At 43.2% G+C, this 18,644-nt stretch overlaps 1 long non-coding RNA gene across 1 annotated transcript; it reads right to left on the reverse strand.

Annotated features, from left to right (window-relative positions):
• Positions 1 to 3,931: 3,931 nt before the first annotated feature.
• On the reverse strand, positions 3,932 to 4,350 carry LOC127927377 (uncharacterized). Its single transcript, XR_008127250.1, has 3 exons — positions 4,333 to 4,350; positions 4,049 to 4,162; positions 3,932 to 4,017 (listed from the first exon to the last, which is right to left on the reverse strand). It is a non-coding gene; the product is annotated as an uncharacterized LOC127927377 (long non-coding RNA).
• Positions 4,351 to 18,644: the final 14,294 nt, after the last annotated feature.

The following is an 18,644-nucleotide window of genomic DNA, read 5'->3' on the forward strand; positions in this document are numbered from 1 at the left end:
GTGGAGGCAGAAGGGCTTCTCTTAACGTACAACACCGTAAATAATTCAGGCTGTTGTGGAGGCAGAAGGGCTTCTCTTAACGTACAACACCGTGAATAATTCAGGCTGTTGTGGAGGCAGAAGGGCATCTCTTAACGTACAACACTGTGAATAATTCAGACTGTTGTGGAGGCAGAAGGGCATCTCTTAACGTACAACACCGTGAATAATTCAGGCTGTTGTGGAGGCAGAAGGGCATCTCTTAACGTACAACACCGTGAATAATTCAGGCTGTTGAGGAGGCAGAAGGGCATCTCTTAACGTACAACACCGTGACTAACTCAGGCTGTTGTGGAGGCAGAAGGGCATCTCTTAACGTACAACACTGTGAATAATTCAGGCTGTTGTGGAGGCAAAAGGGCATCTCTTAACGTACAACACCGTGAATAATTCAGGCTGTTGAGGAGGCAAAAGGGGGTCCTACCCAGTACTAGATAGGTGTACCTAATAAAGTGGCCGGTGAGTGTACAGTAATGTCAAATCTGAAAACACGGTTTGGAAAAGTGGTACATGGGACCATAGAAACAGTGTCTGATAAAGAATGATGAAACATCCATAGATAATGTAGTCCAATTGGTTCATGTTCCACGGTAATTGGTGTCAATGGATCTTGTTATCCTGGAACTTTCATGATCTGAACATGGAATATTGTTTGTCAGTTTCCAATAAACTATGCATTAAGAGGAAACGCAACAGTTACTTTTCATATTGATCAGTTGTATCAATTGATAGTGAGATCATTGTAATGAAATGAATAGACAGTCATCTCAGATGTAATGTGTGAATTGCATTTTGAAATGGTAATACTTTGATGTTAAGTTGTGTCATTTCGAACAGGTGATTTTAGTTCAAATGAACAAATGATCTTAGATTTATGTGTATTGTATCCAAACAACTGGAAAAACGTGTCCAGAGTTTAGAATTTTGTCCAGAGTTTAGAATTCAATCATTTAGAATATAGAATATAGAATATAGAATAGAATAATTTTGATCAAGGTTCTGAAATTATTGCCAAAGTGTAATGCGTCTGTCTGTAGCTGGTGAGATGAGTCAGGCGCAGGGCAGCAGATATGAATTAAAACAATTTTACTCAATAATACAACAATACACGTCGTAACTACAAGGCCACAAATACAGACAGCAATACAAATAAACAATTAATCAAACAAACAAACCGAGGGTTACAGGGGAACAGAGGGTTAAATAATGAACAAGTAATTGAGTATTTAAAACCAGGTGTGTAAGACAAAGACAAAACAAATGGAAAATGAAAAGTGGATCGGCGATGGCCAGAAGGCCGGTGATGTCGGCCCGCCGGACGCCGCCCGAACACGGAGAGGGACCGACTTCGGAAGTCGTGACACAAAGTGATTGGAGAAAAAAAAACGGTAAACACCAAAATAATGACAAAATAGCAAAGTTGCGTTGGAGAGCACAAGATGGCAGCCGTACAGGACGACGCCATCTTGGTATATCATACTGATGGATCTAGTCTGTCTGTCTGTCTGTCTGTCTGTCTGTCTGTCTGTCTGTCTGTCTGTCTGTCTGTCTGTCTGTCTGTCTGTCTGTCTGTCTGTCTGTCCGTCTGTCCGTCTGTCCGTCTGTCTGTCCGTCTGTCTGTCCATCTCTGTTTCTGTGTGTCCGTGTGTGTTTGTCTATCAGTGTGCGTGTACCAGCAGTTCATGTCTGTGTGTGTGTGTGTGTGTGTGTGTGTGAACCAGCACGCATGCACACACACAGACACAGACACACACACACACACCTGGCGTGCCGTCTCTCCCTGGTCTCCAGCAGCAATCATCAAAGCCATCACAGGAGCCAGATAGATAATTACACTTTTCCCACCCACCTTCCACCCTGGTCTAGAGCCTACCACAACTGGGTTCAAGCGTTATTCAAAACCTTTCAAATACTTCCAGAATTTGCTCTAGCCTGCCTGGAATGCCAGATGGGCGGGGTTTGCCGATTTGAGACGATCCCAGTGGTCTGTTATGCAAGTCAATTTCATTTAAGCACAGAGTAAATATTTAAAATGATTTCGAATAGTGTTTGAACCCAGCTGTGGCGGCTGCTGAGTGCAGAGAACCCCTCGACTGCTGTAATAACACTCTGTCCACAGTCTGAACGAATCCCCACCACTTTACTGCACGACTGGGAGCGCCCGTTTATTCTGCCATTCAACTGGAAAGAAAAAACAAATTAATTTGGCACTTAAATCCCCCTCTCCCACTGCCGTTGAATAATGTATCACCATACCTCTCCAATCTCGCTCACTTGTCATCTCTCTCTCCCCTCCCTCACTGTCTTCTCTCTCCCTTTCTCTCCCTCCCTCATTGTTTTATCTCTCTGTCTCCCCCTCCCTCACTGTTTTATCTCTCTGTCTCCCCCTCCCTCATTGTCTTCTCTCTCCCTTTCTCCCCCTCCCTCACTGTCTTCTCTCTCCCTTTCTCTCCCATCCTCACTGTTTTATCTCTCTGTCTCCCCCTCCCTCACTGTTTTATCTCTCTGTCTCCCCCTCCCTCACTGTCTTCTCTCCCTTTCTCCCCCTCCCTCACTGTCTTCTCTCCCTTTCTCCCCCTCCCTCACTGTTTTATCTCTCTGTCTCCCCCTCCCTCACTGTTTTATCTCTCTGTCTCCCCCTCCCTCATTGTCTTCTATCTCCCTTTCTCCCCCTCCCTCACTGTCTTCTCTCTCCCTTTCTCTCCCTCATTGTCTTCTCTCTCCCTTTCTCCCCCTCCCTCACTGTTTTATCTCTCTGTCTCCCCCTCGCTCACTGTCTTCTCTCCCTTTCTCCCCCTCCCTCATTGTCTTCTCTCTCCCTTTCTCCCCCTCCCTCACTGTCTTCTCTCTCCCTTTCTCCCCCATCCCTCACTGTTTTATCTCTCTGTCTCCCCCTCCCTCACTGTTTTATCTCTCTGTCTCCCCCTCCCTCATTGTCTTCTCTCTCCCTTTCTCCCCCTCCCTCACTGTCTTCTCTCTCCCTTTCTCCCCCTCCCTCACTGTTTTATCTCTCTGTCTCCCCCTCCCTCACTGTTTTATCTCTCTGTCTCCCCCTCCCTCATTGTCTTCTCTCTCCCTTTCTCCCCCTCCCTCATTGTCTTCTCTCTCCCTTTCTCCCCCTCCCTCATTGTCTTCTCTCTCCCTTTCTCCCCCTCCCTCACTGTTTTATCTCTCTGTCTCCCCCTCCCTCACTGTTTTATCTCTCTCTCCCCTCCCTCACTGTCTTCTCTCTCCCTTTCTCCCCCTCCCTCACGGTCTTCTCTCTCCCTTTCTCTCCCTCCCTCATTGTCTTCTCTCTCCCTTTCTCCCCCTCCCTCACTGTCTTCTCTCTCCCTTTCTCCCCCTCCCTCATTGTCTTCTCTCTCCCTTTCTCCCCCTCCCTCATTGTCTTCTTTCTCCCTTTCTCCCCCTCCCTCACTGTCTTCTCTCTCCCTTTCTCCCCCTCCCTCATTGTCTTCTCTCTCCCTTTCTCCCCCTCCCTCACGGTCTTCTCTCTCCCTTTCTCCCCCTCCCTCACTGTCTTCTCTCTCCCTTTCTCCCCTCCCTCACTGTCTTCTCTCTCCCTTTCTCCCCCTCCCTCACTGTCTTCTCTCTCCCTTTCTACCCCCCTCTCTTTGTCTCCCCCCTCTCTAGAGACCTGCCAAGAGGAAGTGGTCACCTATAGAGACCTGCCAAGAGGAAGTGGTCACCTATAGAGGCCTGCCAAGAGGAAGTGATCACCTGTAGAGACCTGCCAAGAGGAGGTTGTCACCTATAGAGACCTGCCAAGAGGAAGTGGTCCCCTATAGAGACCTGCCAAGAGGAAGTGGTCACCTGTAGAGACCTGCCAAGAGGAAGTGGTCCCCTATAGAGACCTGCCAAGAGGAAGTGGTCCCCTATAGAGACCTGCCAAGAGGAAGTGGTCACCTGTAGAGACCTGCCAAGAGGAAGTGGTCACCTGTAGAGACCTGCCAAGAGGAAGTGGTCACCTGTAGAGACCTGCCAAGAGGAAGTGGTCCCCTATAGAGACCTGCCAAGAGGAAGTGGTCACCTGTAGAGACCTGCCAAGAGGAAGTGGTCACCTGTAGAGACCTGCCAAGAGGAAGTGGTCACCTGTAGAGACCTGCCAAGAGGAAGTGGTCACCTGTAGAGACCTGCCAAGACGAAGTGGTCACCTGTAGAGTGGTCACCTATAGAGACCTGCCAAGAGGAAGTGGTCACCTGTAGAGACCTGCCAAGAGGAAGTGGTCACCTATAGAGACCTGCCAAGAGGAAGTGGTCACCTATAGAGCCCTGCCAAGAGGAAGTGGTCACCTATAGAGCCCTGCCAAGAGGAAGTGGTCACCTGTAGAGACCTGCCAAGAGGAAGTGGTCACCTGTAGAGACCTGCCAAGAGGAAGTGGTCTCCTATAGAGCCCTGCCAAGAGGAAGTGGTCACCTGTAGAGACCTGCCGAGAGGAAGTGGTCACCTGTAGAGACCTGCCAAGAGGAAGTGGTCACCTGTAGAGACCTGCCAAGAGGCAGCATGTGAAGTGTCACAATGCATGACTGAACACGTATCAGTCGTAAGAAATGTGCTATTTAAATAAAGTTTGATTTGATTGATGGCATTACACCAGAAGAATATTGGATTTACTGTAGTTTTCACAAGAGGACAAGTGAATTCTTTCCCAAAAAATGTTTAATTGATAACTTGGGTTTTAATCATTTGACATAAATCAGTGATGTATGGTGGGAGGGACCCTATAGATGAATAAATCAGTGATGTACAGTGGGAAGGACCCTATAGATGAATAAATCAGTGATGTATAGTGGGAAGGACCCTATAGATTAATAAATCAGTGATGTACAGTGGGAAGGACCCTATAGATGAATAAATCAGTGCTGTATAGTGGGAAGGACCCTATAGATGAATAAATCAGTGATGTATAGTGGGAAGGACCCTATAGATGAATAAATCAGTGATGTACAGTGGGAAGGACCCTATAGATGAATAAATCAGTGATGTATAGTGGGAAGGACCCTATAGATGAATAAATCAGTGATGTATAGTGGGAAGGACCCTATAGATGAATAAATCAGTGATGTATAGTGGGAAGGACCCTATAGATGAATAAATCAGTGATGTATAGTGGGAAGGACCCTATAGATGAATAAATCAGTGATGTATAGTGGGAAGGACCCTATAGATGAATAAATCAGTGATGTACAGTGGGAAGGACCCTATAGATGAATAAATCAGTGATGTACAGTGGGAAGGACCCTATAGATGAATAAATCAGTGATGTATAGTGGGAAGGACCCTATAGATGAATAAATCAGTGATGTATAGTGGGAAGGACCCTATAGATGAATAAATCAGTGATGTATAGTGGGAAGGACCCTATAGATTAATAAATCAGTGATGTATAGTGGGAAGGACCCTATAGATGAATAAATCAGTGATGTACAGTGGGAAGGACCCTATAGATGAATAAATCAGTGCTGTATAGTGGGAAGGACCCTATAGATTAATAAATCAGTGATGTATAGTGGGAAGGACCCTATAGATGAATAAATCAGTGATGTATAGTGGGAAGGACCCTATAGATGAATAAATCAGTGATGTATAGTGGGAAGGACCCTATAGATGAATAAATCAGTGATGTACAGTGGGAAGGACCCTATAGATTAATAAATCAGTGATGTATAGTGGGAAGGACCCTATAGATGAATAAATCAGTGATGTATAGTGGGAAGGACCCTATAGATGAATAAATCAGTGATGTATAGTGGGAAGGACCCTATAGATGAATAAATCAGTGATGTATAGTGGGAAGGACCCTATAGATGAATAAATCAGTGATGTATAGTGGGAAGGACCCTATAGATGAATAAATCAGTGATGTATAGTGGGAAGGACCCTATAGATGAATAAATCAGTGATGTATAGTGGGAAGGACCCTATAGATGAATAAATCAGTGATGTATAGTGGGAAGGACCCTATAAATGAATAAATCAGACAGAGACCAGAAGAGACCAAACAGAGACCAGACAGAGACCAGACAGAGACCAGACAGAGACTAGACAGAGACCAGAAGAGACCAGACAGAGACCAAACAGAGACCAAACAGAGACCAGACAGAGACCAGACAGAGACCAGACAGAGACCAAACAGAGACCAGACAGAGACCAGACAGACACCAGACAGAGACCAGACAGAGACTAGACAGAGACCAAACAGAGACCAGACAGAGACCAGACAGAGACCAGACAGAGACCAGACAGAGACTAGACAGAGACCAGAAGAGACCAGACAGAGACCAGACAGAGACCAGACAGAGACCAAACAGAGACCAAACAGAGACCAGACAGAGACCAGACAGAGACCAGACAGAGACCAGTATATTACATAGTGATAGTATATTACCAGTGGTAGTATATTATATAGTATATTATATAGTATATTATATAGTATAGTATATTATATAGTAGAGTATATTACCAGCGATAGTATATTATATAGTATATTACCAGTGATAGTATATTATATAGTATAGTGTATTACCAGTGATAGTATATTATATAGTATAGTATATTATATAGTATAGTGTATTACCAGTGATAGTATAGTATATTACCAGTGATAGTATATTATATAGTATAGTATATTATATAGTATAGTGTATTACCAGTGATAGTATAGTATATTACCAGTGATGGTATATTATATCATTTAGTATATTACCGGTGATAATATATTATATAGTATACTATACTATATTATTGTTGTCCAATTCACAAACCTATCAATAACACATTATAACACATTTCCATCCCTACTGTCTCTGACCTGGCGGACTGACTAAACACACACATTGCCTTATATCTGAGTGTTGGAATGTGCCCTGGCTGTCTGTAAATGAATGAATTTAGACTATTGAGTACTTTTGTCACCACTATATATTGTTGCTGCATACCTCTTCAATTCCCAAAGCCATTTATAATAGCATAGCAGGGAGAACAACAACCCTGCATGGAATTCATCTCAACCAATAAAGTCACACAGCAGGCAGTAGGGTTTAGCATGGTCAATATGAGCCAATATCTCTACCACACATTGTCTGTCTGTCTGGGAGCAGTGACTACTATATTGATTAGCATCAGATATACTGTAGACAGGAGAGACATCCTGGTGGTAAAGGAGCGAGAGAGAGGGGAGAGACATTGCTCCTGACGGCTGATATAAATTGCTCCCTCTCTCTCCATCTCCCCCTCTCTCTCTCCCTCTCCCTCTCCCCCCCCTCTCTCTCTCTCTCTCTCTCTCTGTCTCTCTCTCTCTCTCTCTCTCTCTCTCTCTCTCTCTCTCTCTCTCTCTCTCTCTCTCTCTCTCTCTCTCTCTCTCTCTCTCTCTGTCTCTCTCTCTCTCTCTCTCTCTCTCTCTCTCTCTCTCTCTCTCTCTCTGTCTCTCTCTCTCTCTCTCTGTCTCTCTCTGTCTCTCTCTCTCTCTCTCTCTCTCTCTCTCTCTCTCTCTCTCTCTCTGTCTCTCTCTCTCTCTCTCTCTCTCTCTCTCTCTCTCTCTCTCTCTCTCTCTCTCTCTCTCTCTGTCTCTCTCTCTCTCTCTCTCTCTCTCTCTCTCTCTCTCTCTCTCTCTCTCTCTCTCTCTCTCTCTCTCTGTCTCTCTCTCTCTCTCTCTCTCTCTCTCTCTCTCTCTCTCTCTCTCTCTCTCTCTCTCTCTCTCTCTCTCCCTCCTACCACTAGTAACGGGGTAGTATTGTGTTTTAGTACTTTACCACTAGTAACAGGGTAATGGGGTAGTATTGTGTTTTAGTACTTTACCACTAGTAACAGGGTAATGGAGTAGTATTGTGTTTTAGTACTTACCACTAGTAACGGGGTAATGGAGTAGTAGTGTGTTTTAGTACTTTACCACTAGTAACGGGGTAGTATTGTGTTTTAGTACTTACCACTAGTAACGGGGTAGTATTGTGTTTTAGTACTTTACCACTAGTAACGGGGTAGTATTGTGTTTTAGTACTTTACCACTAGTAACAGGGTAATGGGGTAGTATTGTGTTTTAGTACTTTACCACTAGTAACGGGGTAGTATTGTGCTTTAGTACTTTACCACTAGTAACGGGGTAGTATTGTGTTTTAGTACTTTACCACTAGTAACGGGGTAGTATTGTGTTTCAGTACTTTACCACTAGTAACGGGGTAGTATTGTGTTTTAGTACTTTACCACTAGTAACGGGGTAGTATTGTGTTTTAGTACTTTACCACTAGTAACGGGGTAGTATTGTGTTTTAGTACTTTACCACTAGTAACGGGGTAGTATTGTGTTTCAGTACTTTACCACTAGTAACGGGGTAGTATTGTGTTTTAGTACTTTACCACTAGTAACGGGGTAGTATTGTGCTTTAGTACTTTACCACTAGTAACGGGGTAGTATTGTGTTTCAGTTCTTTACCACTAGTAACGGGTAGTATTGTGTTTTAGTACTTTACCACTAGTAACGGGGTAGTATTGTGTTTCAGTACTTTACCACTAGTAACGGGGTAGTATTGTGTTTTAGTACTTTACCACTAGTAACGGGGTAGTATTGTGTTTTAGTACTTTACCACTAGTAACGGGGTAGTATTGTGTTTTAGTACTTTACCACTAGTAACAGGGTAATGGGGTAGTATTGTGTTTCAGTACTTTACCACTAGTAACGGGGTAGTATTGTGTTTTAGTACTTTACCACTAGTAACGGGGTAGTATTGTGTTTTAGTACTTTACCACTAGTAACGGGGTAGTATTGTGTTTTAGTACTTTACCACTAGTAACGGGGTAATGGGGTAGTATTGTGTTTCAGTACTTTACCACTAGTAACGGGGTAGTATTGTGTTTTAGTACTTTACCACTAGTAACGGGGTAGTATTGTGTTTTAGTACTTTACCACTAGTAACGGGGTAGTATTGTGTTTCAGTACTTTACCACTAGTAACGGGGTAGTATTGTGTTTTAGTACTTTACCACTAGTAACGGAGTAGTATTGTGTTTCAGTACTTTACCACTAGTAACGGGGTAGTATTGTGTTTTAGTACTTACCACTAGTAACGGGGTAGTATTGTGTTTTAGTACTTTACCACTAGTAACGGGGTAGTATTGTGTTTTAGTACTTTACCACTAGTAACGGGGTAACGGGGTAGTATTGTGTTTTAGTACTTTACCACTAGTAACAGGGTAATGGGGTAGTATTGTGTTTTAGTACTTTACCACTAGTAACGGGGTAGTATTGTGTTTTAGTACTTTACCACTAGTAACGGGGTAACGGGGTAGTATTGTGTTTTAGTACTTTACCACTAGTAACGGGGTAGTATTGTGTTTTAGTACTTTACCACTAGTAATGGAGTAGTATTGTGTTTTAGTACTTTACCACTAGTAACGGAGTAGTATTGTGTTTTAGTACTTTACCACTAGTAACGGGGTAGTATTGTGTTTTAGTACTTTACCACTAGTAACGGAGTAGTATTGTGTTTTAGTACTTTACCACTAGTAACGGAGTAGTATTGTGTTTTAGTACTTTACCACTAGTAACGGGGTAGTATTGTGTTTCAGTACTTTACCACTAGTAACGGAGTAGTATTGTGTTTTAGTACTTTACCACTAGTAACGGGGTAGTATTGTGTTTTAGTACTTTACCACTAGTAACGGGGTAGTATTGTGTTTTAGTACTTTACCACTAGTAACGGGGTAGTATTGTGTTTTAGTACTTTACCACTAGTAACGGGGTAGTATTGTGTTTTAGTACTTTACCACTAGTAACGGGGTAGTATTGTGTTTTAGTACTTTACCACTAGTAACGGGTAGTATTGTGTTTCAGTACTTTACCACTAGTAACGGGGTAGTATTGTGTTTTAGTACTTTACCACTAGTAACGGGGTAGTATTGTGATTTAGTACTTTACCACTAGTAACAGGGTAACGGAGTAGTATTGTGTTTTAGTACTTTACCACTAGTAACGGGGTAGTATTGTGTTTTAGTACTTTACCACTAGTAACGGGGTAGTATTGTGTTTTAGTACTTTACCACTAGTAATGGGGTAGTATTGTGTTTTAGTACTTTACCACTAGTAACAGGGTAATGGGGTAGTATTGTGTTTTAGTACTTTACCACTAGTAACAGGGTAATGGGGTAGTATTGTGTTTTAGTACTTTACCACTAGTAACAGGGTAGTATTGTGTTTTAGTACTTTACCACTAGTAACGGGGTAGTATTGTGTTTTAGTACTTTACCACTAGTAACAGGGTAATGGGGTAGTATTGTGTTTCAGTACTTTACCACTAGTAACGGGGTAGTATTGTGTTTTAGTACTTTACCACTAGTAACGGAGTAGTATTGTGTTTTAGTACCTTACCACTAGTAACAGGGTAATGGGGTAGTATTGTGTTTTAGTACTTTACCACTAGTAACGGGGTAACGGGGTAGTATTGTGTTTTAGTACTTTACCACTAGTAACGGAGTAGTATTGTGTTTTAGTACTTTACCACTAGTAACGGGGTAACGGGGTAGTATTGTGTTTTAGTACTTTACCACTAGTAACGGAGTAGTATTGTGTTTTAGTACTTTACCACTAGTAACGGGGTAACGGGGTAGTATTGTGTTTTAGTACTTTACCACTAGTAACGGAGTAGTATTGTGTTTTAGTACTTTACCACTAGTAACAGGGTAATGGGGTAGTATTGTGTTTTAGTACTTTACCACTAGTAACAGGGTAGTATTGTGTTTTAGTACTTTACCACTAGTAACGGGGTAGTATTGTGTTTTAGTACTTTACCACTAGTAACAGGGTAATGGGGTAGTATTGTGTTTCAGTACTTTACCACTAGTAACGGGGTAGTATTGTGTTTTAGTACTTTACCACTAGTAACGGAGTAGTATTGTGTTTTAGTACCTTACCACTAGTAACAGGGTAATGGGGTAGTATTGTGTTTTAGTACTTTACCACTAGTAACGGGGTAACGGGGTAGTATTGTGTTTTAGTACTTTACCACTAGTAACGGGGTAACGGGGTAGTATTGTGTTTTAGTACTTTACCACTAGTAACGGGGTAACGGGGTAGTATTGTGTTTTAGTACTTTACCACTAGTAACAGGGTAACGGGGTAGTATTGTGTTTTAGTACTTTACCACTAGTAACAGGGTAATGGGGTAGTATTGTGTTTTAGTACTTTACCACTAGTAACGGGGTAACGGGGTAGTATTGTGTTTTAGTACTTTACCACTAGTAACGGAGTAGTATTGTGTTTTAGTACTTTACCACTAGTAACAGGGTAATGGGGTAGTATTGTGTTTTAGTACTTTACCACTAGTAACGGGGTAGTATTGTGTTTTAGTACTTTACCACTAGTAACGGGGTAGTATTGTGTTTTAGTACTTTACCACTAGTAACAGGGTAATGGGGTAGTATTGTGTTTTAGTACTTTACCACTAGTAACAGGGTAGTATTGTGTTTTAGTACTTTACCACTAGTAACAGGGTAGTATTGTGTTTTAGGACTTTACCACTAGTAACAGGGTAGTATTGTGTTTTAGTACTTTACCACTAGTAACAGGGTAATGGGGTAGTATTGTGTTTTAGTACTTTACCACTAGTAACAGGGTAACGGGGTAGTATTGTGTTTTAGTACTTTACCACTAGTAACAGGGTAATGGGGTAGTATTGTGTTTTAGTACTTTACCACTAGTAACGGAGTAGTATTGTGTTTTAGTACTTTACCACTAGTAACGGGGTAGTATTGTGTTTTAGTACTTTACCACTAGTAATGGGGTAGTATTGTGTTTTAGTACTTTACCACTAGTAACAGGGTAATGGGGTAGTATTGTGTTTTAGGACTTTACCACTAGTAACAGGGTAGTATTGTGTTTTAGTACTTTACCACTAGTAACAGGGTAACGGGGTAGTATTGTGTTTTAGTACTTTACCACTAGTAACAGGGTAATGGGGTAGTATTGTGTTTCAGTACTTTACCACTAGTAACAGGGTAACGGGGTAGTATTGTGTTTTAGTACTTTACCACTAGTAACAGGGTAACGGGGTAGTATTGTGTTTTAGTACTTTACCACTAGTAACAGGGTAATGGGGTAGTATTGTGTTTTAGTACTTTACCCCTAGTAACGGGGTAGTATTGTGTTTTAGGACTTTACCACGAGAAACGGGATAGTATTGTTTTTCAGTACTTTAACAGGAGTATTGTGTGTAAGTACTTTACAATAGTAACAGGTTAGTATTGTTTTTTAAGTACTTTACTAGCAGTGACATGGTAGTATTGTTTTTCTGTTCTTTACCAGTAATATTTTGTTTTGGTAATTAACCATATAGCATTGTGTTTTAGTATTGTATCAGTATTAACAAAGAATAATTGTATTTCAGTTCTTTACCAGTAGTAACGGTTAGTATTTGTGTGTTTGTAATATACCAGTAGTAACAGGTTAGTATTTGTGTGTTTGTAATTTACCAGTAGTAACAGGTTAGTATTTGTGTGTTTGTAATTTACCAGTAGTAACTGGTTAGTATTTGTGTGTTTGTAATTTACCAGTAGTAACAGGTTAGTATTTGTGTGTTCAGTACTTTACCAGTAGTATTGTGTTTCAGTACTTTACCAGCAGTAATGTGTTTCAGTACTTTACCATTAGTATTGTGTTTCAGTACTTTACCAGTAGTATTGTGTTTCAGTACTTTACCAGTAGTATTGTGTTTCAGTACTTTACCAGTACTATTGTGTTTCAGTACTTTACCAGTAGTATTGTGTTTCAGTACTTTACCAGTAGTATTGTGTTTCAGTACTTTACCAGTAGTATTGTGTTTCAGTACTTTACCAGTAGTATTGTGTTTCAGTACTTTACCAGCAGTAATGTGTTTCAGTACTTTACCAGTAGTATTGTGTTTCAGTACTTTACCAGTAGTATTGTGTTTCAGTACTTTACCAGTAGTATTGTGTTTCAGTACTTTACCAGTAGTATTGTGTTTCAGTACTTTACCAGTAGTATTGTGTTTCAGTACTTTACCAGTAGTATTGTGTTTCAGTACTTTACCAGTAGTATTGTGTTTCAGTACTTTACCAGTAGTATTGTGTTTCAGTACTTTACCAGTAGTATTGTGTTTCAGTACTTTACCAGTAGTATTGTGTTTCAGTACTTTACCAGTAGTATTGTGTTTCAGTACTTTACCAGTAGTATTGTGTTTCAGTACTTTACCAGTAGTATTGTGTTTCAGTACTTTACCAGCAGTAATGTGTTTCAGTACTTTACCAGTAGTATTGTGTTTCAGTACTTTACCAGTAGTATTGTGTTTCAGTACTTTACCAGTAGTATTGTGTTTCAGTACTTTACCAGTAGTATTGTGTTTCAGTACTTTACCAGTAGTATTGTGTTTCAGTACTTTACCAGCAGTAATGTGTTTCAGTACTTTACCAGTAGTATTGTGTTTCAGTACTTTACCAGTAGTATTGTGTTTCAGTACTTTACCAGTAGTATTGTCTTTCAGTACTTTACCAGTAGTATTGTGTTTCAGTACTTTACCAGTAGTATTGTGTTTCAGTACTTTACCAGTAGTATTGTGTTTCAGTACTTTACCAGTAGTATTGTGTTTCAGTACTTTACCAGTAGTATTGTGTTTCAGTACTTTACCAGTAGTATTGTGTTTCAGTACTTTACCAGTAGTATTGTGTTTCAGTACTTTACCAGTAGTATTGTGTTTCAGTACTTTACCAGTAGTATTGTGTTTCAGTACTTTACCAGTAGTATTGTGTTTCAGTACTTTACCAGTAGTAATGTGTTTCAGTACTTTACCAGTAGTATTGTGTTTCAGTACTTTACCAGCAGTAATGTGTTTCAGTACTTTACCAGTAGTATTGTGTTTCAGTACTTTACCAGTAGTAATGTGTTTCAGTACTTTACCAGTAGTATTGTGTTTCAGTACTTTACCAGCAGTAATGTGTTTCAGTACTTTACCAGTAGTATTGTGTTTCAGTACTTTACCAGTAGTAATGTGTTTCAGTACTTTACCAGCAGTAATGTGTTTCAGTACTTTACCAGTAGTATTGTGTTTCAGTACTTTACCAGTGGTATTGTCTTTCAGTACTTTACCAGTAGTATTGTGTTTCAGTACTTTACCAGTAGTAATGTGTTTCAGTACTTTACCAGTAGTATTGTGTTTCAGTACTTTACCAGTAGTATTGTGTTCCAGTACTTTACCAGTAGTAATGTGTTTCAGTACTTTACCAGTAGTATTGTGTGTTCAGTACTTTACCAGTAGTATTGTGTTCCAGCACTTTACCAGTAGTTTTGTCTTTCAGTACTTTACCAGTAGTATTGTGTTTCAGTACTTTACCAGTAGTAATGTGTTTCAGTACTTTACCAGTAGTATTGTGTGTTCAGTACTTTACCAGTAGTATTGTGTTCCAGCACTTTACCAGTAGTTTTGTCTTTCAGTACTTTACCAGTAGTATTCTCTTTCAGTACTTTACCAGTAGTATTGTGTTTCAGTACTTTACCAGTAGTATTGTGTTTCAGTACTTTACCAGTAGTAACAGGGTAGTACTCTATAATCAGAGCAGCAGCCCCAGTGACGATGGTGGCAGAGCCTCTCTCAAGGAACAATAAGCAATGGTTCCATACAAGCTGTTCCTCTGGAGACCTGGAACAGACAGAGGGGGAGGGGAAGACACAATTTGACTAACCCCTCCTGTAGAGAGCAGAGGGAGGGAGGAGGCAGCTCACAATAGCCCTACATACAAAACCTTTAGAGAACAGAGGGAGGGAGGCTGTTCCTCTGGGGCCCCTGCCTGTGAGACCTGGAACAGAGAGAGGTAGGAGGGAGAAGGGAGGAGAGAACAGCATTATCAGTATTCTTCTGTAGAGAGCAGAGGGAGAGATCGAACACTCACAACAGCCCAACAGACGATCCCCTAGTGTACAACAGACTCACCAGTATGCACTGTCAGCCTGCTCACAAATGAACGAGACAATCTGCAGGTGTGTGTGCATAGTGATCAACAGTTGGCACGGTCCCTGTAGGAAGCGCTGGTGTAGCGAGGTGGCTGGGGTGAGAGAGCATCACAGGGGTGAGACGGAGGACGATGGGGGGAGCGAGGCAGGGGGAGGAGGGGGTGTAGCGAGGTGGCTGGGGTGAGAGAGCATCACAGGGGTGAGACGGAGGACGATGGGGGAGCGAGGCAGGGGGAGGAGGGGGCATGTCTGGGGAGGAGGGGGGAGCATGGTGGGGCGAGGATGGGGGAGAGCTTGTTGGGGGAGGAGCGGGGGGGTGAGAGTGTGGCTCGGGGAGGAGAGGTGAGAGCGTTGTGCCCAGCACCTGGCTGGTGCCCTGGGGGGAACTGGCAGATGGTGGTGGTGGTGACACAGTGTGTGGGTGACTAAGCCCTGTTTCCTGGCAGCCAGCTCTGAAGCAGAACAGAGGAGGGGAGAAAACAAGGATGATGGGAGGAGGGGGAGGAGGTGAGGAGGCGGAGTGGAGGCCTGGAGGAGGAGCGTTAGAGAGAAGAGGAGGAGGGGGGAGGAGGAGGACGAGACAATGCCAGAGAGGGGGATGGGCTCAGAATCAGATTGGGTAGAGTAGAGAACACTTGGTTACAGGGCTCAGACTGAATCAGATTGGGTAGAGTAGAGAACCAGGGTTACAGGGATCAGACTGAATCAGATTGGGTAGAGTAGAGAACACTTGGTTACAGGGCTCAGACTGAATCAGATTGGGTAGAGTAGAGAGCCAGGGTTACAGGGCTCAGACTGAATCAGATTGGGTAGAGTAGAGAACCAGGGTTACAGGGATCAGACTGAATCAGATTGGGTAGAGTAGAGAACCAGGGTTACAGGGCTCAGACTGAATCAGATTGGGTAGAGTAGAGAACCAGGGTTACAGGGCTCAGACTGAATCAGATTGGGTAGAGTAGAGAACCAGGGTTACAGGGCTCAGACTGAATCAGATTGGGTAGAGTAGAGAACCAGGGTTACAGGGCTCAGACTGAATCAGATTGGGTAGAGTAGAGAACCAGGGTTACAGGGCTCAGACTGAATCAGATTGGGTAGAGTAGAGAACCAGGGTTACAGGGCTCAGACTGAATCAGATTGGGTAGAGTAGAGAACCAGGGTTACAGGGCTCAGACTGAATCAGATTGGGTAGAGTAGAGAACCAGGGTTACAGGGCTCAGACTGAATCAGATTGGGTAGAGTAGAGAACCAGGGTTACAGGGCTCAGACTGAATCAGATTGGGTAGAGTAGAGAACCAGGGTTACAGGGCTCAGACTGAATCAGATTGGGTAGAGTAGAGAACCAGGGTTACAGGGCTCAGACTGAATCAGATTGGGTAGAGTAGAGAACCAGGGTTACAGGGCTCAGACTGAATCAGATTGGGTAGAGTAGAGAACCAGGGTTACAGGGCTCAGACTGAATCAGATTGGGTAGAGTAGAGAACCAGGGTTACAGGGCTCAGACTGAATCAGATTGGGTAGAGTAGAGAACCAGGGTTACAGGGCTCAGACTGAATCAGATTGGGTAGAGTAGAGAACCAGGGTTACAGGGCTCAGACTGAATCAGATTGGGTAGAGTAGAGAACCAGGGTTACAGGGCTCAGACTGAATCAGATTGGGTAGAGTAGAGAACCAGGGTTACAGGGCTCAGACTGAATCAGATTGGGTAGAGTAGAGAACCAGGGTTACAGGGCTCAGACTGAATCAGATTGGGTAGAGTAGAGAACCAGGGTTACAGGGCTCAGACTGAATCAGATTGGGTAGAGTAGAGAACCAGGGTTACAGGGCTCAGACTGAATCAGATTGGGTAGAGTAGAGAACCAGGGTTACAGGGCTCAGACTGAATCAGATTGGGTAGAGTAGAGAACCAGGGTTACAGGGCTCAGACTGAATCAGATTGGGTAGAGTAGAGAACCAGGGTTACAGGGCTCAGACTGAATCAGATTGGGTAGAGTAGAGAACCAGGGTTACAGGGCTCAGACTGAATCAGATTGGGTAGAGTAGGGAACCACAGGAAATATAGTGTCCCCGTACATAGCCTTGCTACTGTTCTTTTATTGTTGCTCCTTAAGTTTTTACTTTTCAGTTTTTCAACTTTATCTTTTATATTTGTTTATTTTAGTAAATACATTCTTAACACTTATTTTCTGTTGTCATGTCTGCTCCTTACTGGGATTCGTCATTACGCGCACCTGGTTCTCATCATTACGCGGACCTGGTTCTCATCATTACGCGCACCTGGTTCTCATCATTACGCGCACCTGGTTCTCATCATTACGCGGACCTGGTTCTCATCATTACGCGCACCTGGTTCTCATCATTACGCGCACCTGGTTCTCATCATTACGCGGACCTGGTTCTCATCATTACGGGGACCTGGTTCTCATCATTACGCGGATCTGGTTGTCATCATTACGCGCACCTGGTTCTCATCATTACGCGGACCTGGTTCTCATCATTACGCGGACCTGGTTCTCATCATTACGCGGACCTGGTTCTCATCATTACGCGGACCTGTTTCTCATCATTACGCGCACCTGGTTCTCATCATTACGCGCACCTGGTTCTCATCATTACGCGGACCTGGTTCTCATCATTACGCGGACCTGGTTCTCATCATTACGCGGACCTGGTTCTCATCATTACGCGCACCTGGTTCTCATCATTACGGGGACCTGGTTCTCATCATTACGCGGACCTGTTTCTCATCATTACGCGGACCTGGTTCTCATCATTACGCGCACCTGGTTCTCATCATTACGCGGACCTGGTTCTCATCATTACGCACCTGGTTCTCATCATTACGTGCACCTGGTTCTCATCATTACGCGCGCCTGGTTCTCATCATTACGCGGACCTGGTTCTCATCATTACGCGCACCTGGTTCTCATCATTACGCGCACCTGGTTCTCATCATTACGCGGACCTGGTTCTCATCATTACGGGACCTGGTTCTCATCATTACGCGGATCTGGTTGTCATCATTACGCGCACCTGGTTCTCATCATTACGCGGACCTGGTTCTCATCATTACGCGGACCTGGTTCTCATCATTACGCGGACCTGTTTCTCATCATTACGCGCACCTGGTTCTCATCATTACGCGCACCTGGTTCTCATCATTACGCGCACCTGGTTCTCATCATTACGCGGACCTGGTTCTCATCATTATGCGGACCTGGTTCTCATCATTACGCGGACCTGGTTCTCATCATTACGCGCACCTGGTTCTCATCATTACGGGGACCTGGTTCTCATCATTACGCGGACCTGTTTCTCATCATTACGCGGACCTGGTTCTCATCATTACGCGCACCTGGTTCTCATCATTACGCGGACCTGGTTCTCATCATTACGCGCACCTGGTTCTCATCATTACGCGCACCTGGTTCTCATCATTACGCGCGCCTGGTTCTCATCATTACGCGGACCTGGTTCTCATCATTACGCGGACCTGGTTCTCATCATTACGCGGACCTGGTTCTCATCATTACGCGGACCTGGTTCTCATCATTACGCAGACCTGGTTCTCATCATTACGCGCACCTGGTTCTCATCATTACGCGCACCTGGTTCTCATCATTACGCTGACCTGGTTCTCATCGTTACGCGCACCTGGT

This window comes from Oncorhynchus keta, unplaced genomic scaffold (assembly GCF_023373465.1).
Source record: "Oncorhynchus keta strain PuntledgeMale-10-30-2019 unplaced genomic scaffold, Oket_V2 Un_scaffold_1378_pilon_pilon, whole genome shotgun sequence".
In the NCBI taxonomy this organism is placed as follows: Eukaryota; Metazoa; Chordata; class Actinopteri; order Salmoniformes; family Salmonidae; genus Oncorhynchus; species Oncorhynchus keta.